This window comes from Herpailurus yagouaroundi, unplaced genomic scaffold (assembly GCF_014898765.1).
Source record: "Herpailurus yagouaroundi ecotype Mexico unplaced genomic scaffold, PumYag 139, whole genome shotgun sequence".
NCBI lineage: Eukaryota > Metazoa > Chordata > Mammalia > Carnivora > Felidae > Herpailurus > Herpailurus yagouaroundi.
Genome location: NW_024412394.1, coordinates 6,576,031 through 6,602,521, shown reverse-complemented (window position 1 = coordinate 6,602,521; position 26,491 = coordinate 6,576,031). Strand labels below are relative to the sequence as shown.

The 26,491-nt window shown below is 49.9% G+C and overlaps 1 protein-coding gene across 4 annotated transcripts in view; it reads right to left on the bottom strand.

The window, feature by feature from the left end:
• Positions 1-26,491, bottom strand: part of DAAM2 (dishevelled associated activator of morphogenesis 2) — a 118,560-nt gene that overhangs the window by 58,613 nt on the left and 33,456 nt on the right. For 2 of the 4 annotated variants that reach the window (XM_040473406.1, XM_040473410.1), the window contains exon 2: positions 24,592-24,698. The exons of 1 other annotated variant lie outside the window; for it this stretch is intronic. The gene's annotated coding sequence lies outside the window, so the exon portion shown is untranslated. Of the gene's footprint in view, positions 1-11,744; positions 11,764-24,591; positions 24,699-26,491 lie in introns of those variants that run through there. One more of the 4 variants, XM_040473409.1, reaches the window with a different exon arrangement.

The window sequence follows — 26,491 nt, the reverse complement described above, 5'->3', positions numbered from 1 at the left end:
GGCAACACTTGCCCTGCCCAGAGCCTGCAACCACAAGCCCTATTCAGCCACAGCCAGGACCACCAACGCCTGGCATTGTAGGAATCTGCCCAGCCTGATTTAAGAACCCACTCAGCACTGCCTTTGGCCACTAGGAAGTCTGGACCAGAGGAGCTGGGCTTTTCCATACTCTAAACTAGCTCTAGTTGGACAGGAAAACTCTCATCCCTAAGCCTGGGCAGGGAATGGAAAGGTGATGGGGGCCAGAGTGTTCTTTTCTGCAAGATCACTTCACAAAGAGCAACGGAGGTGCCCATCTCAGAGGACAATTGAAGAATATGGAAAAAGGAGAAACAAGAACAGAACAGAACCCAATGGACTTGAACTCTGGCAGAGGGATTTAACCTGCCCTACCACTATCCACCTTTCTCTCCATGGAAATTCGTCCAACACCAACACCTCCACACCCTCCACATCCTGTCTCCTTGCCTCCTCCTCTACTCCCTGTGGAATCAAGGTCTTCCCATGCCTCTGGGTCCCTAAACACAGACCGACTGGCCTAAAAGAGCAAACCATCAGAGCATGATGAACTAGCCCTCCTGTAAGGCACCCCTCATGGGTCTCTTACAGCCCTCTGGCTCCTGGTTCCCATTCTCTGCCTCCTCCTTATTGTCCTACATTCTTCCACATAGTGGAGAAAACATAATTAACTCAGGAGACTAATCACAGCTCTGCAGGTATGGGTCAAAAGGCCAAGGTATTAGCATCTCTGAGACTTGATTTCCTCTCTGTGCAATGGCAGGATCTGACTGAAAATCCAAGGGCCTGGTCAGCCATACTATTTAGCTCCATCCTGTTCCCAAAGATTTCCCAAGGACTCTCCTCATCTGTGCTCAGTTTTCCTCCCACACTTCACCCCAAGCCAAGAAGTACTTCCTATCACTTGAGTGCAGCACTCCCCTTTGGTTTGCAAAGATGGAAACCCTAGTCCTTAGCCCCAAACCATGGCCCTCTATATACACCAGTTTTTATACTAACTAGGACTTCAAAAGCCCTACATCAAACGGTGCTTGTTCCTAAGTCATAAGTAAAGGCAGAATAATATTAATACTTGAGAGACCAGGCTCTAGCCACATTTCATCCCCATAACAACTCTCTGAGATAGGCGGCATCATTTAAAATTTTTTTTTAATGTTTATTTATTTTTGAGACAGAGAGAGACAGAGCATGAACGGGGGAGGGTCAGAGAAAGAGGGAGACACAGAATCTGAAGCAGGCTCCAGGCTCTGAGCTGTCAGCACAGAGCCCGACGCGGGGCTCGAACTCACGGACCATGAGATCATGACCTGAGCCGAAGTCGGACGCTTAACCGACTGAGCCACCCAGGCACCCCAGAGGCGGCATCATTTTAAAGAAGTTACTGAAAAAAACAAACTGTGGTTCAGAAAGGTTAAGTAACTTGCCTATGGACACACAGCTGGTTAGTAGCATAGCTAGGATTCAAACCCACGACTGCGTGACTCAAAAGCTGTAAACCACTGAGCCATACACTGTATGCCCAAGGAACACCCTAAGTTGAGCCCTGCTCAGAGCTTTCTCAAGCGTTCTATAGGTTCAGACTCCATAATTCATGATCAAGCATTCCCGGGGAGCTGAGCCAAGTGTTTTCATAGCTCTGCAATCTCATGTCAGCCTCACAAGGACTTTGTGAGGTCATTATTATTATCCCCTTTACAGATAATAACATTGAGGTTTACAACAATCTTAACAGCTGTTACATGGTTTGTCAATGATGCCCCTTGCTGCTAAGAGGCAGAGCTGGAACTCACAACTAAATACGGACCCCAAGCTCAGTTCTCTTGTTGCAGAAGCAAAGCTGAGTCATAAACCCCACCTTTAGCCCTTGGGGCCAATGCTGTGGCTTTGGAATGTTCAAACTGCCTTCTCCTATCCCTTTCCCTTCCCTCTCCGCATGGGGGGCACAGGGCAAGGATATGGTATGGCCACTTCCAAAGTGCTTCCTAAGAGCCAGTCACTCTGCTGGCAACCTTCTGCTTTAGCTCATTTATTTGCCCTACCCCTCCAATCACATCACTGTCCCTTCTTACTGATGATCACATTAAGACTCCCAAAATACAGGCAACTTGCCCAAGGGTCACGTCTTGTAGAGGAAGAGGCATGCCTTTGAGGACAGCAATGTCACAGTCAAACAACATGCTTTTAACTACTTTCTAGCCCCTGGAAGCCATGCTGGACACTGGGGGTCACCTTGGTGGTGAGGACACAAGAGCAAATAAGGCATGGTCCCTTCCCTTGAGGAGGTGCCCTTTTGGTGGGGAAGCCAGAAGGGTTAGGGAGACAGGTACTTTGGCAGCTCTAGGAAGGGGGACCTAGCATAGCCTGAGGTGTGAAATGAAAGTCAGAAAAAGGCTTCCAGGCGGTGACACTGAGCCAGTATTGAAGGAGGTGAGAGAAGTAAGGAAAGGTACAAGAGGTCAGGAAAGGCTATCCAGGCAAGGGGATCAGCATAAGGAGAAAACCCGGTGTGCATGAGGCCAGAGTCCTGACCAGTGGTATATTAATTAGTGGCTAAATTAACAGGCAAAGGGAATCAACAAGGTATACAACGCCTTGGTCTGATGGCAGAGCTCAGGCATCCTGGGGAGCCGGCCCCTTTGCCCTCTTTTCTCTACCAAGTCCCCTGGGGCCCAGGTCTGGGAATGGGGCCCAGAACTCCCCAGAGATGCTGCATGGAACATAAGGAATGTAAACAATTTCCTGCTCCACGGCCAGAGATTCCTCCCTATAGACTGACCCTTCACGTGTCACTAGGGGTCACCTAGGAAACGGCCCCAGACACAGGGCCATGACCCAGGGCCTCGCTCCCCAAAGAAGAGTCTGTGCTTTTCCATCTCAGGCCCTCTGCCCACCCATCTCCTCAATGCCCACCTCTAGCATGCCTGCTGCCACTTTAAGGCTCTGAAGACCATCCCCTCATACTCTGTGGGCAGCAAACAGGCTTCGAGTCCCTGATAACCCTATCTACACCCGCTTCCAACCTGAAGCCGCCTGAACTACTGACACCGGACTTGACCCTACACACTCAGTTGGGTTTGTTCCGTTACTATCTACTCTAATTCTGGGACTTCACACAAGTTACTTACCCTCTCTGAGCCTCAGTCTCCTCATCCATAAAATGAGGCAACAATAACAGCAGAGGGCTGTCACAAGGATTAAATTAGTAACATTTGTAAAATTTTAGAACAGGGTCTAGTAGGGGTGCCTGGGTGGCTCAGTCCGTTAAGTGTCTGACTCTTGATTTTGGCTCAGGTCATGATCTCACAATAGTGAGATCAAGCCCCACATAGGGCCCAGCGTGGGGCGTGGAACCTGCTTAGGATTCTTCTCTCTCCCTCTCTCTCTGCCCCTTGCCTCTCTTTCTCTCTAAACAAACAAACAAACAAACAAACAAACTTTAAAAAAAAAGAACAGGGTCTAGTAATAATAACCACCATCAATAACTCTACAGATAAGTTGCTGCTATAATTAGGAATACTGATTGCATGAATCAAAAAAGTTCACTCTGTGTAAGAATGCGTCTGACACATTATTACAGGAGTTGGCAAATATTACAGGGGCCAAATTCAGCCCCTTTTTTGTAAATAATGGTTTTACTGGAACACAGCTACACCCATTCATTTAAATGTTGTGTACGAAACTGAGACCCTGTGACCCACAAAGCCAAAAATATTTACCACCTGGTCCTTGACAGAAAATTTGATTTCTGTGTTACCAGGCTGAATCGTGTACAAGTGACAGCATTCAATTATGTCATCTACAAAATCATCAATTTCACACGGTTCAAGTTAGTGGATGGTACAGGCTTATCACATGTCCCGCTGCCTTGCCCATTAACACAGAGGGCTGCGCTCTAAATCCAGTGATTCTAATCATGACAAAGTTAGAGTCATCATCTATTGAGGACCTACCATGTTCAAGGTTTAACTCGGATTTTCACCACACCCCTGCAAGGTAAATATGACCACCACCACCACCACCTCCCATATAGATGAGGAAATCTGAGGCTTGGAAAGATGAAAAGCACCAAGCCTAGGACTTAACCCAGGTCTCCAGACCCCGCTTCTGGTACAATGTCCCCGCGCGGTGCTCCCTGAGAGGCTGCTGGAAGTGAGACCCATCTGATTAGGACAGAAAATGGAGACCATGAAGACCCCTCATCTCCCCACTCCTCTGCTGGTCCATCTCTCAGACAGTGCTCGGGGCTATAGGACTGAAGGGGCCCCAGTCCTGTGACTTTCCTGCCAGCCTCAGGACAGCTCACAGAACAGTCTGACTTATAGTGTGAGCCTCAGGCAAGGCTGGGGAGGGGGCGGGGAGCACTTTCAAAAATAAGCAAGCTCTCTTTCCAGGACTGGGGGAGCTATTTTTAGCAGCCTCCTAAATTACGGTTTCCCCCTCTGCTCTGGGAAAGGCAAAGAAAGCAAAAGTAAATTGTCTTAGCCCCAGGCTGAGGGGTGGGAGATACAGACACAGGGGAAAAGGGGAAGGGGAGAAAGAGGGGTCTTTCTGGGAAAGTGAAACTGAAAATTCCCCAAAGGGACATTTCTCTGACTTGGGGGTGTTGTGGGGCAGTTGCGGAATTTCCAATCAGCTTTTTCTCATTTTGAGAAATGATAAAGAGAACATAGGTTTCTTTGTGTCCCTGGGGGTAGAAACCAAGGAGATAATAGCTCTCCTAACGTCACAGTCAAGCATGCATTCATTTATTCGTCCATCTATGCCCTGAGCAACTGTCACGGATAAAGCAATTTTCTGGGTGTTTAAGATGAACCAAGCATCAAATCCTAGCCTCACAGCACTTACAGTCTTGCTGGGAAGGTACAGGCATAAACAGGCTCGTGCTTAAGCACCCAGGATACACGGGAGGGGAGAAGGTGCCGGCCCTGGGACAGGAGGGAGGGAAAAGTGACTTGCAGCTGGGGTTAATCTGCAATATTCACCACAGGAAGTTGCACTGAAGCTGAGTCTTGGAGGCAGGAAAGATGTTGCTTGGCACATGTCACGGGCGTCCAAGAAATCCTTCACAACGAAAGGTGTACCAGAGTGAGGACCTGGTGTCCAGAAACACCTCAAGGTGAGCAAGAGGCGAAGAGAAGTACCTTTGAGAAGCAGACCTTTGAACAACACAGGTGTTAGGGACACAGACCACCCCCCCCCCCGCCAGTAGAAAATCCACGTAGAACTTTTGGCTCCCCAGAACCTAATCACTAATAGTGAGAACCACAAGATCACTTTTTCCTGCTGTTCACAATTTACTGAAGAGGCAAACTGTTCACACGGAGATGATTAGTGTCACAGGGCGTTTGAAGCGGATACAACACTGGAGCTCACCCCAACAGCAACAAGAGATGGCTCGGAAACGTTCACAGCAGCACAACACATGCTACAGTGAATGTGAGGCACTTGTGACTTAATATGGCATCTTTATGTTTGTTTACTTCTCTCTCAATTGCGAATGGCACAATGTATGGTCTGTGCTGGTGCAAGCATTGAGAAATTTTAACTTTTTATGATACATTTGCTACATTTCATGGTAGCGTATGATAAAATAGACTAGCGTCTACAAAACTTTTGTGCCTTTGTGACAAACCTTTTTAATTTTTTCAATACTTCCATACGTGAACTATGTAGTTCATGTGCGTCTATTTTCAAATTGCTGCAAATCTCCAAAACATTTCCATGTATACATACATACATATATAAATGTATATATACATATGTACACGTACATATATATGTATATATTTATATACACATATGTACATACTTATATATGTATATATACATATATACACATACATACATAAATGTATGCATATATACATACATTGTATGTATGTATATGTATATATACATATATGTATATGTATATATATACACGTGTATATATGTACATACATATATATGTATATGTATGTACATACATATATACACGTGTATATATATACATATACATACGCATATGTACGTATATATATGTTATTTATTTTTGAGAGAGAGAGACACAGTGTGAGCGGGGGAGGGGCAGAGAGAGAGGGCGACACAGAATCTGAAGCAGGCTCCAGGCCCTGAGCTGTCAGCACAGAGCCCGACGCAGGGCTCGAACTCACTAACTGCGAGATCATGACCTGAGCGGAAGTCCCTCACTTCACCGACTGAGCCACCCAGGTGCCCCTCCAACATATTTATTGAAAAACATCCACCTATAAACAGACCTGCACAGTTCTGACACATGTTGTTTCAAGGTTAACTATAATTACCAGGCCGAAATATAGGACTTAAAGAGGTGCAGTGGGAAACAAGATTGGGGCCAGATAAAGGAAGGTTTTGAATGCCAGGTTAAAGAAGAGGAATCTGCTGAAGGATAGGTGGCTGGCTTATAGTGAGGAGAGTCTGAGATGAGATTTGGGTCGGAGCTGGGATTTAGACAGGCAATTCTGGTGGCCCTGATGGTGGAGGGAATGATAGGGGACAGGGAAAGAAGAGGGAAGATCTAGGCAGCAGCTCTCCGAGTAAGAGTTAATGAGGCCCTGAACTCCCAAGAATGGAGACAAGGGAGATGGATGCCAGAGATGTCACGGAGGGGTGTGCACGCCAGCACGTGTGTGAGCCGGCAAGGGGGCTTTGGCAACACATGTACTGGGCACAGAAAACAAGGGCTTGGGCAGAGATCGAGTGGGAGTGGCGGGGAGCTCTTTGGGCAACAGCTGTGAAGTAAATGAGAAGAAGGAATTTCAACACCCAAGTCTCTGCTACCCATTAGAGCCAGAGGTCTGGGGCTCCGCGCCAAAGGGAAACCACCCTACACGTGACATGGGGCGCCTCACCCCCTCCCGCTTCCGGGAAGCCAAGCCCCTCCCCCAGGTCACACAGAACACAGATGACGCTGTCTTTACTGAAAGGGTGCCCGGAAAACGGCCTATGGCTTCTTCCCCTGCGCTCCAGAGCAGCCCAACGTGCTAAGAGCACACACCCTTCTGGGCAGCCCAGGGCTGGGGGGAAGCGCCCTTGCTGACCACTCCTCCTGCCCCTCTTCTCCTGGGTCCCCAGGACAGAAGCATTCTGTCACTCATGAGGGCAGAACCCGAGGTGCCGTAGGGGCCACCAGCCCCGGAGCCCCAGCTGGGCTGGGCACACGGTCACACTCTGGACCCCGGGCAGAGCCTTCCTCAGACGTGGTGCCCTCCTTCCCATCCTGCTAGGCCCTCTCGGACTCCTGCATTCACACCAGGAAAGGCCCTGCCTGTGCCTCAGGGCTTCTTCGCTGGACATAAATCCTGGACCACAGGCACATTCCGTCTCTCCAGGGCAGGTGGCAGGGGGACACCGACTGGGGGAGGGGAGAAGGGGAACTGAGCAGACCCCTCGATGGCAAATGTGGTTAAAACGTAGGCCCAGGTGACCCCTCACCTGCCCCTCACTCTTGTTTATACCATTTTACCTGTTCCTTCATTCTAACAGATGCTTGTGACGCACCTAAGTACCACACTAAGGGCTGGAAAAATACCATAGGAAACAAGAGCTCGGTTTGGTGGCGGAAGGGAAAGAATCAAGCCAATAAACATAATGAAGTGTGGACATGGTTAGGACGGAAGTACAAATGTTTGGGTGTGAGGAACGTTTGTGGAGCTCCATCCCAATGGGGGTCCTCTTCCACCCTGTTCATACACACGGTCTAGCGGGCACATCCTATATATTACAATAAGCACTGGGAATAATCAGCCATCCAAGATCCAGGACCAGACGTCCATCCCAGGGTTCACAATATAATAAAAGACCCAAAACACCCAAAATACTAAAATGTAAGGTATTGATTAAACATATATAAACACAAGAGCACGCACGCGCACACATACACACACACACACACACACACACACACACGGCAGGCTAAAGTAATTTTATTTGTGTTGGAGTTCGGGGTCATTTTTCTTACTTTTCTAGATTTTTCCAAATTTCCCATTACAAGCATTTATTATTTTCATCAGAAAAAAATAAGGTTGTTTTTAAAGTTTATTTATTTGGGGGGGGGTGTGGAGAAAACACACGCAGGGGAGGGGCAGAGAGAGAGGGAGAGAAGAATCCCAAGCAGGTTTTCAGCTGTCAGTGCAGAGCCCGGGGCTCAAACCCACGAACTGTGAGATCATGACCTGAGCCAAAACCAAGAGTCAAACACTTAACCGACTGAGCTATGCAGGAGCCCCAATGTTATTTTTAAAAGAAGATGAACCTTAGGCTACAAATGAGGAGGCTTAGAATTGAATCCCATCTCTACCTTTGCAGGCTACCTGGGACAAGAGAGTATAATTTCTTTGAACCTTGTCAGTAAATGAGCAGGGCGAACCACAGGCTCTCCAGAGCTTCTCCCGCCCCTGACACTAGGCTCTGTGCCATAGACTACATGAAGTGCTAAATGATGCGGGTTGACTGGATCCTATCCCCTGGGCTCCCATTAGTTCATCATTCACTCATTTGCTCATTCATTCAACCACCACTGTTGTTAGCACTCCCTCTGTGCCTGGCACTGCTCTTGGTGCTGGGGACATAGAGGCAACTAACTGAACAGGCGCAGCTCCTGCCCTCACACAGCTAGGTCCCCAAAGCTCAGGGTCTCTTTCCACTGCTCTTTTTTCTTCCATTCCGAATGCCCTATCCTGTTACCAATTCTTGCCACCACTTTTCCAAAATGCCTCGGGTGCGTGGGTTTCATTCCCAAACCCCATGCTCCAGACCTGGTCCAACCCCACACAGTCTCATGATGGGACCAGCGCTGACCCCTCATTTCTCCCCGTTCTCAGCATCCTGCAGTTTTTGACTCATTTCTCTAGGAGTACGTGATTCTGCATCCCTCAGTTCAGCATCCCTCAGAGTCCCCAGTCCCAATGGAGAGCCACCTGCTTTAATTGTTTGGTTTGGCCATTTGGTGGGGCTCGCAAATTCCATACCGGCCAAGCCTTGAAATCAGATCTACATCCTACATGCCAGTGAGGACCTGGAAGAAATGGAACCTTCCCGCACTGCTCTGGGAACACAAAATGGCATCTCCAATATGGAAAACAGTTTGGCCATTGCTTAGAAAGTTAAACACACACCTCCATATGATCTGGTTGTTCCAATCCTAGGTATTTATCCAAGAGAAATGCCAGCACATGCCCATACAGAGTCCTATTCCTGAATGTTCACAGAAGCTTGATCTGGAGTAGCTCCAAACTAGAAGCAACCCAAACGCCCATCAACAGGTGAATCAATAATCTAATTGTATAGTTATCCACAGAGTAGAATACTATTCAGCAATAAAAAGGAATGAACTATCAATACATGCTACATGTGGACAGAGCTCAAAATAATTATGCTAAAGAAAAAAAACTCCAGAGGCAAAAATGATTAGTATGGTACAATTCTGTTTATCTGAAGCTTGAGAAAATGAAACTAACCTATAGTGATTAAAACCAGGTGGGTGGTTGCCTGTGGAGGCAGGGGAGGGTAGGCAGGGAGGGGGTGGATTTTGAAAGGACATAAGGGAACTTTGGGGATAATGGACATGTTCACAATCTTGATTGGGGTAGGGATTCAGAGGTGTATACCTATGTTAAAATGTATCAGGCTAAGTACCTTAATTACATATGGTTTATTGCACATCAATTATACTTCGATAATGTAGCAAAAAAACAAAACAGGTCTATTTATAGCCTCACACTATCAAACCGTCAAGGCCATTAGAGAGTGGCCACTCTGGCCACTGCAGCTGGTTACTCTCTAGAAGGTTACCAATATTATAAATAATATTACCTACATTACATTATATTATAATACTATAGAGATTCCAGGAAAAACCTGAGAAGTAGGGAATGGGAATAAGGAATTACCCCTCCTACCTGGGCCCAGGGCCCAAACCTGGCAAGAATCAGCTGATCTGGCCTCATCTTCCAGGAGGCAGGTTCCTGGTACACTGAAAGAATACATGTTTTTATTAGCCTGTGGCTAGGTTATTTAGTATCTAAGAGCCTCATTTCCTTTGTGGGCACACAGATGACCAAGCCCACCTCCCAGGGCTACTGTGAGCACATTATCAGGTGGCCAGCACAGCACTGAGCACATCACAGGCCCTCAAACTCCATTCCCTCCTCCTCTCCAGGCTCCAGACTCCTCATAGTGGTGGCTAAGGTTCACAGCTCAGCCCACGAAAGTGGGAGAAGCTAAGAGGCTGCCAGGAGCAGAGTAAGGAGGGGGTTGGAAGCCCAGTGAAACATAAACAGTCACAAACCTGGTTCCATCTGGAAGTCTCTGGGGGTAGGGCTGGGGTGACAGCAGCCCAGGGCTTCTGGGTAGATAAAAATAGGGCTCTCTAAGCCTGGGTTACAGTCCTGGAATTTGTCAGAGGCAGAAGAGATGGGGAGGGGGGCTGAGAACAGTGGCTATGACAAGGAGTTTTCAGGACAAGGCATAAGGAGGGATGTGAATTGGGCAGGATAGGAAGTTGGGGGGGGGGGGGTACCTGACCTTGTACGCTACACAAACAAGTATAGGAAAGGCTCAGAACTGACCGAAGAAGAAAGAGATGAAATGAATGCGTGAGAGGGTTTGACTCTGTGATGCAGAGGTAGATGTGTGGGATGGTTATGTGTGATATGTATAGTGTGTCTTTATCTGTGTATGTGTATTTCTGGTGTGTGTATATGTGTCGGCAAATACACAGGATTCTACTGACTTTCAAGCCTCAGCAGAGAGAAGACCCAGTTCGCCTCCCAAAGTACATAAGCAGAGGAAACAGGAATGTCACTGAAAATCAGCCCCCATAGTTTGTAAGGAGCTACCTGAGCTTAATAGTCAGGAAATGTTACTGTGGGGAATTCTGTGTCTTGTCTTCAGCACCACCTTATGGCCCAGCAGGAGAGACCCATTCAAAAGATGCTCGCACCTGCCATGGACCAGAGACGGGACATTCCCATTCATCATCTCATTTAATCTCAAGACAACTCAGTGAGATCACGATTTTTGACTGAGGAGGATGCCGAGGTTCAAAGCCAAGAGGGGAGGATACCCAAACGGGGGCTCTCTCCTATTATACAAACCACCTCATTCCAACCCAGTTTCAATTCAGCTCCAGATGTGTGTGTACACGTGTACGTGTGTGTGTGTTCCTCTGTGTATACATGCGTGCCCAGCAGATATAACTGGGTTTTCTCTGGGGATATATTATAATAGGGCATACACTCCCTCTCCCTCTGCTATCTGAAATGTGTCCCCAAACCACTGCGTGCTCCACACTTTTACAAGATAGATACTCGATACATTTCTAGAAAGGATACTAACGTTTACTATAAACTGGGCTGGGCTCAAACTTTAACATCCATTTGTGATTTTATGATCTGAATTTTTATATATAGGGAAGTTAAGGCTTAGAGAATGTAAACAAGTTGCCCAAGTTAATACCGTGTTCATAAAACATGTGAGTCTCAGTTTGGTCAATTCTAAAGCTCAGACATAGCCTTCCCGCTGCATAGAGATGGCAGGGTGTCAATGGCAGCATCGTGTAAAACGGTCAGTGCCCCACAGCCATGGCAGCCTCCTGTGGTACCCCGTCCCTTCCCCCATCACCCATGCCACTCTTAGGGGAGAACCCAGCACTAGTACAGAGAAAGCTTGACCCCAGCCACAGACAGCAACCCAGCCCATCATCTTACCACACACACAGAGTCACAGAGAGGTCCGGGCTGTTCCCTCCTCTGGACCAGCCTCTTGGGCATGTGAGCTGGGCACTCTCAGCTCTGCTTGCCTTAAGGCTCTCCTGTCGTTGTCCTGAATCTTTCCTAATTTTTGAACAAGGAGCCTTGCTTTTCCATTTTGCACAGGGTCCCGCAAATCATGCAGCTGGTCCTGCCCGTCTTCCAGGGCAGCCAGCTCAGGGAGTCTTTCCCAGGAAGAGCAGCCCAGCCAGCCACTCCCCGCATGTTTCCAAAAATGTTACCCACAGTCCCTGAATGGTCAGGACGGAACAGAAACAAGTTACTTTTAAGCTGGGGTGGCTTCCTGCCCAAATGGCCTTGATGGGCAACTCAGTAACTGCTAGACTGCTCTCGCCCCATCTCTCCTCTGTATCCCACCTCACCCCTCCACTCCACCACGTCCCCTGGTTTCCAACCTCATTGTCTTCCTCCTCCCTAAATGCACATCGCTCGTGGGATTCAAATTCCCAGAGGACACGGACATTTCCGCTTGTACCCCCAAGTCCCCTCATGGGGCTCCTTCAGCACGCACAGCAGGACCTTGATAAGAGTAGCAGAATTTAAATACACTGTAGTATTTCCTGACTTCTTGGCCCTATCATAAAACACATCAGTGTGCTATTACATTACACATACGCAAAGACGGTTGATCCTGCGACTGGATAAATACCAAACTCGAGACACTGTGTTATCTTTGAAATACAGTGAAGACCCACTCTGCATGTTCCACCTTTGGGCTCACATTATTTCCCCCATGCCCACCTCTGCTTCCTCTCCCTCCCTCTACCCCTCTGCAGATCCTACCTTCCCCGGGCAGCCTTCCTGACCATCCCAACCCACCCGAATTCTCCAAAATACACTCTGAGCACTCTGTCCGCTCTGTCTACAGGACACTTCATCAGAGACCACTTTGTGGCACCCCATGCTATTTCATTTCTTGCATTAATTTATATTTTTCACACCAATGCACTTTTTTCTTTCTCTAGACTCTGACCCCAGAGGAGTGGTTCATGGCACAGTGCCTCGCATACTGCAAGCTCACTTCCCGATCAAAAGACATCTGATGGCAGTGGGTGGAGGTGGGGTAGAAAAAAGAGGAGAAAGTTATTAATCGCCCAGAAGTAACTCTTCATGGCAAACCCAAAAAACGTAGGTACTTAGACCTTTTCTCTTCTGGAATCCACTGGAGGTCAAAGGCATCCAGACCTTGGCCAGACACCCTCAAGAGGTGTCTCAAGTGACATTCAGCGAGAGGCAAAGGCATGCTCCTTTATAAACCTGCACAGTTCAGTCAGATCCCGGCATTCCCAGACAAAACACAGAACATGTCCATCTCTGTTTGGGTCTATTTTCTCCCCTCTTTCTTGCAAGCGAAAGGCATCTCGCATAAGCCGTGTTAAGAGACAGCTTTCCTCTCTGTGCTTGGAGAAAGGGGATGTTTCCTCCAAGGGAGTCCAGGCCCTGGCTCCAGGACTTCAGGCTACAGAAGCCAGGCCGCACCGCCACCAGCTACAAGCCCTGGGAGCAGTCTCTGCGTGGACTCTCCATTGCTAAACCACCTTTCTTTGACTCGGACATCCCTGCAAACTCTGCCCCAATTCTCTTCACCAAAGCGGCTTTACGGACCCAGCAGGGCACCTCGTCCGTCCCTCAGGGCCCAGTAATGGAGGCCCATTATCCATCTCCCCCTGGAACTGCACTTTCTGGGTATCCCCTCCTTCCATCCTGTCCCCTCTGCCTTTAACCAGTGCTCCCTCATTTCACAGAACACTGTGAAATGCTTCTTCACAATTCACCCCGTCTTTCCCGATCAAGTCCTTCAGGATCTCACACCTCACCGCACAGCAGAAGTGCAGGGCACAGTGGAAAATGTCGATGCCTGAATCCCAGTGAGAACCAACGAAAACAGAATCACCGGGTGAGTGTGGGGGAGACAGCAGGGTGAGCTGCTCTTCTGGGTTTGCCCGAGATTGTCCTGTTTTAGTACTGAAAGTCCCACATCGCAGGGGACCTCTCCGTCCTGGGAAACCTGGGCCAGTATTGAGCCTGTTGGGCTCTGGTAGTTGTTAAGTTTCAGCAGGTGATTCTTTTTTGTTTTTAGTTCAAGTTAGTTAACATACAGTTAATACACAGTTAACATAACATAACATAACATAACATAACATAACATAACATAACATAACATAACATAACATACAGTCTTGGCTTCAAGAGTAGAACCCAGTGATTCATCTCTTACATATAACACCCAGTGCTCATCCCTAAAAGTGCCCTGCTTACTGCCCATCACCCGTTTAACCCATCCCCCCACTTACCTCCCTCCAGCAACCCTCAATTTGTTCTCTGTATTTAAGAGTTTGCCTCTCTCTCTGTTTTGATATTATTTTTCTTCCCCTCCCCCATGTTCATCTGTTGAGTTTCTCAAATTCCACATGAGTAAAATCAGATGATCTCTTTCTCTGACTTATTTCACTTAGCATAATACCCTCTAGTTCCATCCACGTTGTTGCAAATAGCAGGAGTTCACAGTCTCAGGTGATTCAAAGTTGCAGCCAGACTTGCAAAGCACTGGACCACATCCAGGTCAAGAACTCTCTCTCCCCCCTCAGCCAACTGCCCCGGGGCAATCCCTAAAGCCAGAGTTCACCTGCCTTTTGTTTTCATTTAAGTCAGGTGATCTCAGAAAGTGTCCCTAGCCCAGCACAATCAGCATTACCTGGGAACTTGTTCATAAAAAGGCGGAGCCAATTCTAAATCATTTGCTCTTCTCTCAACTACAGCTAGATCCTTGGCAAACCCCTACTAAGAGCGAGTGGCACTGTTTCCAGTAAAGTAGGGTTTAAGGAGTTAACTGTCAGATACCAAGGGCTTGGTGGTGGAGGTGGTTTGAGGCTGGGGGGTCAGACCCCAGGGAGGTGTAGTGGTGATCAGAGGGGGCCTTGGCGTTCATGCAGATGCGACAAATGTTTACTGACCACTAACTAACCAGCTGGCTTGTTCATGCCAGCTCATTAAATTCAATACTAACTCTGTCAAGCACATGGTGTCGGGGAAAACCTGCCTCGACCTGCTCGAGCTCAGGACCATTTGAGGAACTGATGCATGAAGCTGACAGATGGAGGTCACAATATCAGCCCCGCTCTGATAAAGCTGTCCAAGTGCGTGGCTTTATGTCTCTGGCCAAACGGACTGCTTCATATTCCATTCAGTGAGGCCCGCCCATGTGTCTAATCACCAGCCTAGGAGGGTGACTGTGGACCTCCCACAGGAGTGGGCTCCTGACCTCATCTCCCAGAACTGGCCGGAAGCAGCCACCCTGCAGGCAACAGATCCCAGAAAGGGGAGGAAGTATTGGCAGGCCCAGCTCATTACTTCTCCTAGAATTACTGCTTAGAGATGCCTCGCCTCTTCCCTTGAGGAAGTGATGGAGAGGATGAGGCCTGAGAGTGAACAGCCTGGGCTGTCCCCCACCTTCTCCCCACGCATGTTAGAGCCACTCATGGCCTCGCCCCACCCCCAGCGACACTGGCCTGGTCTGGGGAGGGAGCCAGACACTGACTGATGTTTTGTCCAAGTTCCCCGAGTGATGCTAAGGTGCCATCAGTATCAAGTAACCACCCTTGGGAGATCCTCTCCTGAAAACGGGATGGCAGGGATGTCCTCCCTAAGGGTTGGAGTGTTCCTATCTCACAAGCAGGGAAACAAGCGCTCAGGAACACCTCGCCCCAGGGCCAGAGCCAGCAGACAGACTTGTAAGGATGAGGAATGGCCGCGAATGGACCAGCTCTCTCCAAATATTGGTGGACTTGTCGGTTGTCAGCCAGCTTGGAGCCAGATCAGCGAAAGCAGCAGTCCTAGAGTCTCCTGGGCGGGGGGCTTGTTGAAATGCGGCTCACTGAGCCCCACCCCCAGAGTTTCTGATTCAGAGGGAGGGCTGGGTAGCCGTGGGAAGAGAAGACAGGCCAATTTGGTTTCTAGCCACGGCTTTGCGACCTACTAGCAGGATAACTCTTGCCTGGCTCACTCACCCTCTCTGAGGCTCAGCTTCTTTGTCAAATCCAGATCACAGGAGGAATGACTCATGTGTTTCGGATGACCTGGACGGGGACACACGAAGCTCCTAATGCGGTGCGTGGCACACAAGAGGAATGGGGATCAACTATGTTAATTATCATTTGTAGATATTGCTAGCTAGGGATGGCTCCTTTGAAAAGACTGGGAAGAGGTTTTGGATTCAGGCAAGAATACCCAGAGGCAGAACACCAAGGAGAGAATGAGCCAAGCCTTAAAGGAGGCAGGGAGGGGGGCCAGAAACAGAGCATAAGCCAGTGCACACAAGTGGCAGAGCGTGGGGGTCTGTTGCAGATCTGGCTGAGAGAGGGGCTGGGATTCAAAGGCACCCAAAATAGAACTTCCTCCTCCCCAAGTTCACAACTCACTCTGACCGCCCCCCCCCCTTCTCTCTGGGCCATATTCCACATGCCTCTGTCCGGGCTCATTTGTTAGAACTGCCCCCCCTCAAGGCACCCCCACCCCTGCCCTAGGGACTCAAGGAATCTGAGCAATGTGTCCAATTCTTGTGCTGGAGGAAAAGAAGCAAAATTAAAGGGGGAAAATGCTCTCTCTATGCCTGTGTCTTTGCATGACTTCCCACAGCCCCCCTGGTCCTCTCCCCCACGAGATGGCCATTCCGAGTCAGCATCTGGTTAGAAGTATCCAAACCAACAGGGACACCAACGGCCTGCTTCCCCTCATCCAACGACAAAGCTGCTGTCTCTGCCAACCCAGGCCCCTTCCCTGTTTCCTAACTAGACTCAGTGCTCATCTCCCTGAACTGAACTTCCCTTGATTACAAGAGTTTCTCCCCCCATGTGCACACCCATCCATCCATCCATCCATCCATCCATCCCGCGAGCCTTCACCACATACCTACTCCGTGCCTAGGCACTGTGCCAGACAGCAGGGTTTGCAGCATGAAGAAGGCACAGCCCCTGACCCCCCTGTGGGCTAAGGAGGAAGCACAGGATCTGGAGCTCATACTGTGCAAAGGAGAACACGAGGCCCCTTGTCATGCTCTTCAAGTTCTGGCTCATGCTCTTTAACCCCCTCTTCTAATGTGAGAAGAGACCTCACAGCCACTGGTGGGATACACCAGATCTTCCTTCTCTCTCTCCCTCGCACATGCACAAAACACACCAAAGAAAACATGTCCATATCAGACGCAGGTAACACACTCCGTGGTTCCATATCGCTTGCCATTCTGCAGATTTTAGAATTTGAGCGTCAGCACGCACGTCTTCTTCAGTGACTGTCTTGACCCCTCTATCGGACATCTTTTTAAAAAAAATTTTTTTTACATTTATTTTTGAGAGACAGAGACAGAGCACAAGTAGGGGAGAGGCAGAGAGAGAGAGAGACACAGAATCCAAAGCAGGCTCCAGGCACTGAGCTGTCAGCACAGAGCCCGATCCAGGACCCGAACCCACAAACTGCAAGACCATGACCTGAGCCGAGGTCGGAAGTTTAACCAACTGAGCCACCCAGGAGCCCCTCTCTATTTGGCATCTTAACTTTGACTTGCTTGGATCTCCCAGGCACTGGAGATACAGAGAAGAATAAGATATTCCTGCTAAATCCTGGAGATCCGAGTCTAGTGGGAGAGCCAGGCACTTAACCAGATAATCATAATACAATATGGGACACACAAGCCAGACATCGTGATGTGAGCAGAAAGCGGCATCTCATATGTCCCAGTCGTTGACAAGGAGGATACCAGGGGAGGCTTCCTGGAGAAGGCAATGAAGAGAAGCAGTAAGTCTGAAGTGGAGCCTGTGTGTTGGCTTAGTGCCTGCCATTCCAGGTCACCTTAATCACTTCCTGCTGACTTGCTCCTTTCCCTCCCTTGCCCCTCCATCTCAGAATGCCCAGGACATTGGGGCTTTTGGAAAAATGAATCCATGTGCATGTGGTGTGACTGTAGGTGGATTTTTTCCCCTACTTTTATTTAGAGTTAACGTTATAATACCAATAACTACTTATGTAATAAAAGCTAAATTTATAAAGCGAGAAGCTATTTCCCCTGGCTACTTTTAGCTGGTGCCCAGATACCCGCCTTGGCCTTTCGACTCCACCACAAACGAAGGCCAGAGTGGAGTTTTCAAATGCAGCACCACCACTCCTTGGTAGCTGAAAAAATAGCTCCTGGCACCCCAAAGAGGGCAGGGCTTCAGCAGACTGGAGAGCAGAGAGACAGAGCTGCATCGGGCTCTGCGAAGAAGGCGGAAGAAGGCACCTAGCTGCGAGTCAAGGGCCTCTGGGAAGCAGGGTGGGGACGAGGTTGTCACACTATGCTTTCATCCGGCACGCTCATCCAAACAGCTCGTGAAAATCATTGTTCAGGTCAAGACTGAAGGCGAAGAGAAACGTGCACAGGAGCTGGGGAGAGCTGGAAACCCTACCAGCCCTTGCTAATGTGACCTGAGATTTCCTCTGCCATGAACAGTCTGCCCTGATATTTACGCCTGGTTGAACCAACTGAAGCCAACCCCGCTTTCTCTGGAGATTTGATGAATTCTTCAAGGGGCTACATTTTATTTCACTGAGTGCTAGCTCAAGAACCCTGGCTCCGAGACTCCTTTCTGAAAAGAAGCAAAGACCTCAGGGAGAGGATGGGGTTGAGACTCTAGAAGTTTAGCTTCTGAACTTGGATCTGCCTCTGACTCACTATAGGACCTTGGGAAAGTTACCTTCTTTGAGCCTCACCTTTCTCGTCTGTACAAAGAGAATATGACAGGGCATACCCCATCATGGAGTCATGAGGAGTAACTGATAATTCAGGAATAATACTGTATGTCTGATACAGGGTATTGTACAAGGAAAATATTTAAAATATCTCGTAATATATTTTGCCCCTGGGAAATCCAAGTGTTTCATTTTTTTTCCCTTTCCTTTCTCTCGAACCTTCTAATGTCAGAACAAAGCCATGACACTATTTTCCCCAGGCAAATAACACCAAGGACTCCCCCCCCCCCCCCCCCCCCACACAAAGGTCAACAGAGTTGGGAACAGCTGCAAAGAGGTAACACTGTTTTCTCCAGTCAGGAATAAAGAAAAAGCCTTTCTAGGACTAGGAGGGAAATGAGGTAAATGGCCAGGATTTCACTCCCTTCCCCACCTGGAGGCTGAGGAGGGAGACATCATTAGAGATGACCCAATTATGGATGCCTGGGAGGCTCAAGTCAGTTAAGCATCCAGATTCTTGGTTTTAGCTCAGGTCATGATCTCATGTTTTGTGAGTTCAAGCCCTGTATTAGGCTCTGAGCTGACAGCACTGAGCCTGCTTAGGATTCTCTCTCTCTCTCTCTCTCTCTCTCTCTCTCTCTCCCTCCCTCCCTCTCTCTCTCCTTCTCTCTCTCTCTCTCCCTCTCTCTCTCTCTTTCCCCCTCCCCCTCTCTCTCTCTCCCTCTCTCTCTGCCCCTCCCCACTCATGCTCTCTTTCTCTCACTCAAAATTAAAAAAAAAAAAAAAAAGAAAGAAAGAAATGACCCAATGACTTAGAGAATTCCAGAACAGGGAAATGCCATGTCCCTTGGAGAAGCCCCACCTTCAGCGGGGCTCAGAGAAACATGGCTCTGCCGCAGGAAGGTTAGCAAGCACCAGGGGCTGCCCTCAAGGCCCACCCATTTACAGTCCTTGCATCCAGACAACAGCTGGACACCGGAATCCTCCAGGGACAGGCAGGTGTCCCAGGAGAGCCAAGGCGCCTGAGGAAGCCAAAGCTTCCTCAAACCAAAGCAGCGGGTGCCAGGTTTCCCTTCAAAAGCCCTGGGACAAGACCAGACATGGCCCCTTCAGTGGATTTTAGCACAGGGGCTCCAGAAGCCGAGGGAACACAGAACAAGTCAGTGGATATCACAGGGACCCTGTGGCCCCAAGGTCCCCACGGGAAGACACCCTCACAGGGAGCCTGAATTGGGACTTCACTGAACCAGGAGCCATTGTCTCGCATCAGAACAGGCTGAAGCACCTTTATTTATCAAGCTAAGATTTGTCTTGCAAGTTACGAATTCAGGACATAATTGTTTTTTCCCGCACATGGGAGTTGGATATATTTTCACTTCCTATTTCTGTAAGGCTTCAGTAAACATTAGCTGCTACCATCCTCATCATCGTTAACAAAATAAGCTGTTCTCAGATTGACACGGAGGGAGACCAGAGCAAAAACAGCCCCACTTCTTTCGGAGCTGATTCCTAGGAGGGCTGCGGGTGGCTGGCTGGAGGCGAGGGGCAGGGAGGGGAGGAGAAGGGTGAGGGGCAGCCTTTGGGCTTGACCCCTTACCACAGTATTTACCCTGTCCCGTTCTTATTGATGAATTCTTCAAGGGGCTACATTTTATCTCGCTGAGTGCTAGCTCAAGAACCCTGGCCCGGAGACTCCTTTCTGAGAAGCAGCAAAGACCTGAGGGAGAGGATGGGGTTGAGATGCTAGAATTTTAGCTTCTAAACTTGGCTTCTAATTTTAGCTTCTAAAGCCTCCCCTTTCACCCAGGTTTGCTGCTAACTCATCCTGTCCGCTCCTCTGCATCTGCCTGGCCTGTGAGGTGGGGGCTGCTGGGCTCCTGCCCTCCCTACTGGCTCCCTGGCCATGGTTATGAACCAGAGCTGGGGAGTTCGGCTGCCTGAGCACAGATCCTAGCGCCGCTTCCATCTGCTGTCCTCTCTGGCAAGTGACTTTACCTCCCTGTGCCTCAGTGTCCCCATCTGAGAATGGGAATCAGAGCAATCTGCCACATAAGGTTAACTGCGTGGGGGAGGGGGTTAAATAGTGGGCTTGTATATGGTGACGAGGGCATGCCTAGCAAGCCCGGCATGGACATTAACAATTGTACACTTTCTCAACGAGTTTTCCCACGACCATTTTAAACAACCCCTCTCCCTCCCATTTTCCACATGGACTTACTGCCATATGAGACACTATCCACTTTTGCATTCTCTCTCTCCTTGAGACGTCTTTGTCCATCACTCAATGCTGTATCCACAGGGCCTAGAATCACTCCCTAGCACACAGAGGGCCTTTGTAATGAAGAATGAATTCCTACGAAACTTCACTAGCTTACAACCTTAGGCAGATTATGGAACGCCACATGCCTCAGTTTACTCATCTGGAAAATGGGGTTTGTGCCTCTATCCCCAAATTGATGTCAGGATTAAATCCGATACCGTTTGTGGACATGCCCATTCCAACCCTCAGTACACGATGGATGGATGGATGGGCGTACAAGGCTTGGCCTGACTCAGGCAGGGCCTGCAATGGTTAATTCCAGACTCTCTTCCCATCCCCCACGCAAGGCAAGGCTGGACCACAGGACCACTGGCAGCTGTCCAGGTAGAGGATAAATGTCAGAGGTGGGTGCCTGCAGGGCTGCCCTGGTCCTGATATGGGGTCTTGACCCAGGCAGCTGGAGTCTCTCCCCACCCCCTCCCGCTGAGAGGCACTGCCTAGGCCTGCAGCATTTGGGAGAGAGCGCCGGAGCCGAGCGGTGGGAACCTCCACCCGCCTGGGTCCCACGCCACATCCTGGCCTTGGGGGAGGTGGGCCCGAGGCCTGGACTTGCCTCCCAGCCATTCCCGGGCGGCCTGCTCTCTGGCCGGCCCAGCTGTGCTGACTGAACCCGAGGGCTGTAGGGGCAGCTCTGTCCCTCAGCACTGCCCCGTCCCCACACACACGAGGAGGAAGACGCTGGCCTCAGCACAAGGAGGGTGTGGGATTTAGAGCCCAGCTCTGTGAGCCCTGAAGCCCACCTGCCTTCCCAGCCTGCGGGAGGGAATATGTTCAAAGGCAAATGAGCCTCCTGCGGCCAAGTCACAGAGGGGACACAGTCAAGAGCAGATTCCAAGCAGGAGTTTCCTCCTCCTTCTCCAATTTCTCACAACTCCCCAGCTTTCCAGCAATTTCCCCTAGCATCCATCCCGCTGACGACTGACCCAGAAAGAGATGAAAACAGATAGACACCCAAGCCTAGCATGGATGGCGAAGATGAGTAAGTGAGACCCAGTGTCTGTCCTGTGGATTCATTCATTCCACAGTTATGTACAGAACCTCCACTCTGAGCCAGGCACCGCGCGCCGTAGGCATGTGGTGGTGGATAAAACACTCATTAAAACTACTCTCAGTCGGGGAAGAGGGGAAAACTGGTGAGAAGGTCAGGGAGGGACAGAGTGCTGGGCAATTGCTGCACAGGGCACAGTGGGCGTATAGGTGAGGGGTCTGTAACACAGGCTGGGGAAGGAGGCAGAGCCAGGAATCCAGGAAGGGCGATACCACTGTGGACAATACAACATCTGGGGGGAGAGTGCAGGCGCCGAAGAATGGAGAAATGATATCCCTCACCTGGAGATTGCTGTCTCCAGGGTGACGGTGGCCTTAACTCCCATTGTGTCAGTCTTCAGGGATTTTCATTAGAAAGTAAGCCCTCCGGGGCACCTGGGTGGCTCAGTCAGTTAAGCGTCTGACTTCAGCTCAGGTCATGATCTCACAGTCCGTGAGTTTGAGCCCCGCATCAGGCTCTGTGCTGACAGCTCGGAGCCTGGAGCCTACTTCGGATTCTGTGTCTTCCTCTCTCTCTCTGCCCCTCCCCCGCTCACACTCTGTCTCTCTCTCTCAAAAAAATAAATAAACATAAAAAAAATTAAAAAAAAAAAAAAAAGAAAGTAAGCCCTCCAAGGGCAGGGACATGGTCAGTCTGCATGCTCAGGACTTAGAATAATGATGGACACATGTGAATATACCAGTGAGCATATGAACTCCCCGAAGGGAAGGTCACTATTGACCCCAAAGAACACATGCTCCCTTCTGATCTCACTGGCATTCACGAAAATTCTCTTGCCCAATTTCTCACATGTTACAACTCTCTAAGGTATCTTCTCAGCCTCCAACACAGGTGTCTTTCCCAGGCACAGACAGTGAGGTCTGTCTGTTCCCCCAAAGTGCCACCAGCTTCCCCACAAGGTCACACTCCTTCCAAAAGCCCTGGGCACGGCGATGAGAATCGCATGCCAATGAGGACAAAGGCCAGAAAGAAGAGGAAGTTGGCAACAATGTCCACACCTGGGTCTCTGCAGAGAAACACGGCGCTGCTACCACAGCCAGCCATGGGCACACTGCTGGCCCATGCACACACTGTGCCCCAGCCCTGCCACGGAAGGCATACACACAGGAGGCACCCACCGATTAGCGCGCTCGGTTCAGATACTACCACGGAGCTGGCCCCTGGGCCAACTGCCCCAACACCAGCCACTCTTGTTTCCTTCTCAGCAGGAGACTGCAGAGAGCGCAGGTTCCCCTCAGTTTTCACTCGGACAATACTTAATGAGGGCCTACTATGCGCTAGACCCAGTCTCTGGAACTAGGAACGCCCAATGGGCCTGGTCTGAGTCCCTGCATTCTGGAAGCTCATAGTTTAATGAAAGACAAGGAGAACAGTGGTTTTCAAACACTGTGCTACATGCTACATCCGGGTGGGTCTTCGGGGCCATCAGTGAGGGAGAATCTCACCTCCCTGAAACTGGGGGGAAGAGGGGCTAGAGAGATGACAGAAGTGGTGGTGCCCGAACTGAGTCTTAAAGGAGGACTAGGTTTTCCCCAGGTACCATTCTTCAGGCAGAGGGAGGGCAAGAGCTTAAACGTAGGCTGTGAGAGGTGGGGGGCACAGATGTGGTTCAGAGCTTGGTCATGAAGGGGACCACCCTCCTTGGATTCTACAATTGACCAGGATTTTCCAAATTTCCCTTCGGTCCATCAAAAGAATCCGTTTTCAGACCAAGGAGGTTAAGGGGAAGCCCGCTTCACACAGAGACGGAGGCAGCTGGGCAGCCCAGGTGCAACCCCCACATGCCATCAGGCACAGGGGTGTCTCGACAGACCCCCACGCAGACAGCCAAGGTGCAGGGCCACTGTTCCCCAGAGCAATCGTGCGCTACTCCATAAGCTCAGATGCAAAAATAGGACTCTGGGGAAGCTTACCCCACTCTGCTCCAGAATGGCCATACCCTTCCATCTTGGGATGTCACTCCTGCTGTCTGTGTGTGAACGAACTCCGCTCCAACTTCCTCTGACATGCCCCACAGGGGACTCCCACACTGCTGTTGGGAGGCACAGGATACCGGCAGTGGGGGCTGGCTATCCTTATCGTGACCATTTTACAGAGGAGAAAACTGAGGTTCAAGAAGCAAGGCCACTTGCCCCAGGACAAACTGACGACAGACCATGTCTAGAACCCCAACCCCAAATTCTCGGCACAGAACTCTCCTTTCCCGCGAGAGAACAGCAGCAGACACACCCTGCTTTCGTTCTTGGTTTCCCGTAAGTGCTTCCTCCTGAAGGCAGTATTGACAGAAACGACAACTACAAAAAAATGTGATTAAAACAAAACAAAACCTCCAAAAACTCTTAGCTAAGATTCATTAGTGAAGATTTCCCTAAATATTGTGAGTTTTGCAAAGGCTCAGGCTAAACCACCTCTGTTTTTGGATGATGTTCCCTAATACTCCAGAAACAAATTCACAACTTCTGGTCTTTGCCTCAGATTTTCCATCTGATGCCTGGAGAATACTTAGAAATGCTGTTTGAAAAAGAGAAGGTGCTTCCAACCGTCAGTCAGAAAGGTTCTGATCTGCCAAGTAGAAGGTCTAAGAAACTGAGTGTGTGGACAAAATCACTATCTACCTGCCATCAGTAGGCTCTTTCCTGAGACGCAGTGAGAAAAATCAGCAGCCGTGGCAAAAACAAACAAACAAACAAACAAACCTGCTGGTGTCCAGGGATTTGGAATTTTAGGAGGATCGGGTGGTATTTCTGGATGTCCTCCCGGAAGGAAGAGCTATCGGCCATGTCAGCTCTACAACTTGAGGATTCTGTTGGAAATGCAAAAAGAGACGGAGAGATTTGAAACTCCCCCCAACCCCGCAAATGACATCTCTCCACTGAGATGCTCACCCTTGGAGGCACCTGCTTTTCCGACATGGTCCTAACCTGCCACAGAACGGGGCCTGTCTTGTAAGTTATGAAGCCATGACTTACAGAAGGCAGGGAGCCCAGAAACTCCCAAGGGCACAAGACGAAGGCTCTCAAAAGTCAAAAAACATGTGTGCCAACTGTTGGTTATTTGGCTAAGTTATAACCAGATACCGAGGGCTGGCCCTAAAACCACCTCCTCCCACTGCTGACCAGACACCTGGCCAGCAGGCAGAAGCTGCATCAAGACACATGTCTGATGGGGGAAGGAAACCAGGTGCCTTGAGCCAGGTCTGGTATACACCTCCAATATTCGCCAACACACTCAGGCCTTCGGGACACACATAAAATGTGAGCCCGTTAGAAACCGGAGGTTCGCAAAGAGAAATAACTTGCCCTGGACCATTCAGTGGCCGTAGAGCAAGACCAGGTCTCTCTCTCACTGCGTTCTGCCCAAGAAGGGCCGTGACTGCTGAATATGGTGCTCGGCTGTGAGAAGAAAGGGGTGCACAGACCCACCCCGGCTGCGGGGCACGCACACCTGTCAGAGAACGTGCCAGCTGGACACTCGGCACCAACGATATGTGCACCCATGTTCCTGCAACTCCCAGAGGCCCAAGTCCAGCCACACATGCCAAATGACACCCATGTCAGGGCTGGGTGTTGGTGTAGGTCCAGCATCTGCTGACGCCACACTCAGTGTGGACAGGGGAGAGGAAAGCTGGCTGCTTCTACAGCCCCCCTAAGGAACAACGCCCGTTTTTAAATTCACACCGAGGCTCTGCGTGGGTAAGCAGCATCCCTGACCAGAACTTCCCCTTGGCAGGTCAGCCACCTGGGCTCCACGCGAAGCCATGCCCAGGCCCCCTCTCGCCACTGCCCCCTACCGGCCAGGCAGTGGAATAACCTGGTTCTGGAGAAAAAAAGACTGGCAAATCCCAGTTTCTTGTATCTTCCTCTCCTACTCTCGCCCAGCTGGCCTGCCTCCATAGTCCAACCGTTCGGAAAACGCCCTAGTAGGAGAAATGTGCGTCTGGGCCCTGCCTGGAGCTGGCTCCCCATGACCCGCCTTCCGTGGCACCTTCTCTTGCTGAGAAGGCCTCAGCGGGTCCTCTCTGGCTCACGCGTTCCTCTCTTCCAGCTCATCCTGCCTGCAGGAGCTGGGAGGCCTCTCCTGCGTGTGGACATGAACCCTCTGTCCTGAATCTGCAGAACCACCTCTGTCAGGGATTTGGGGCTTGTTTTCTTAATTAACTGAAAATGCTAACACGGGAGCCCGGGCGCTGGCAGGAGCCTGGCCTTCAGCGGCTGCTGGAGAAAATTCTTGCTTTGAAATCTGGATCCCTCACATCTCCCCTCATGCCCCGCACAGGATGTCAAAACAAACTGGGCCACCCGATCGTGGGGCACCGGGAACGAGCAGGATCGGATTTCAGGGCCAGTGACGGATTTAGCTACAGGCGGCTTCAGTGTCCAACTCATGAGGAGATCTTGATTTCCCAAAATGGCTCAGCTAAACCCCAAAAAAGCCACCTGCTGCGGCAGAGGCTCTCTGGGGGAAGAAAGGAGAGGTCACGGGGTTTATGCCAGTGCTGTGTCCTGAGTGCTTGCCGCCTGCCTGGCCGGCACGGAGCTGGGACTGGTGAAGATAGCCAAGTCCTACTGATTCCTGCCCTTGAAGAGATAAAGCAGG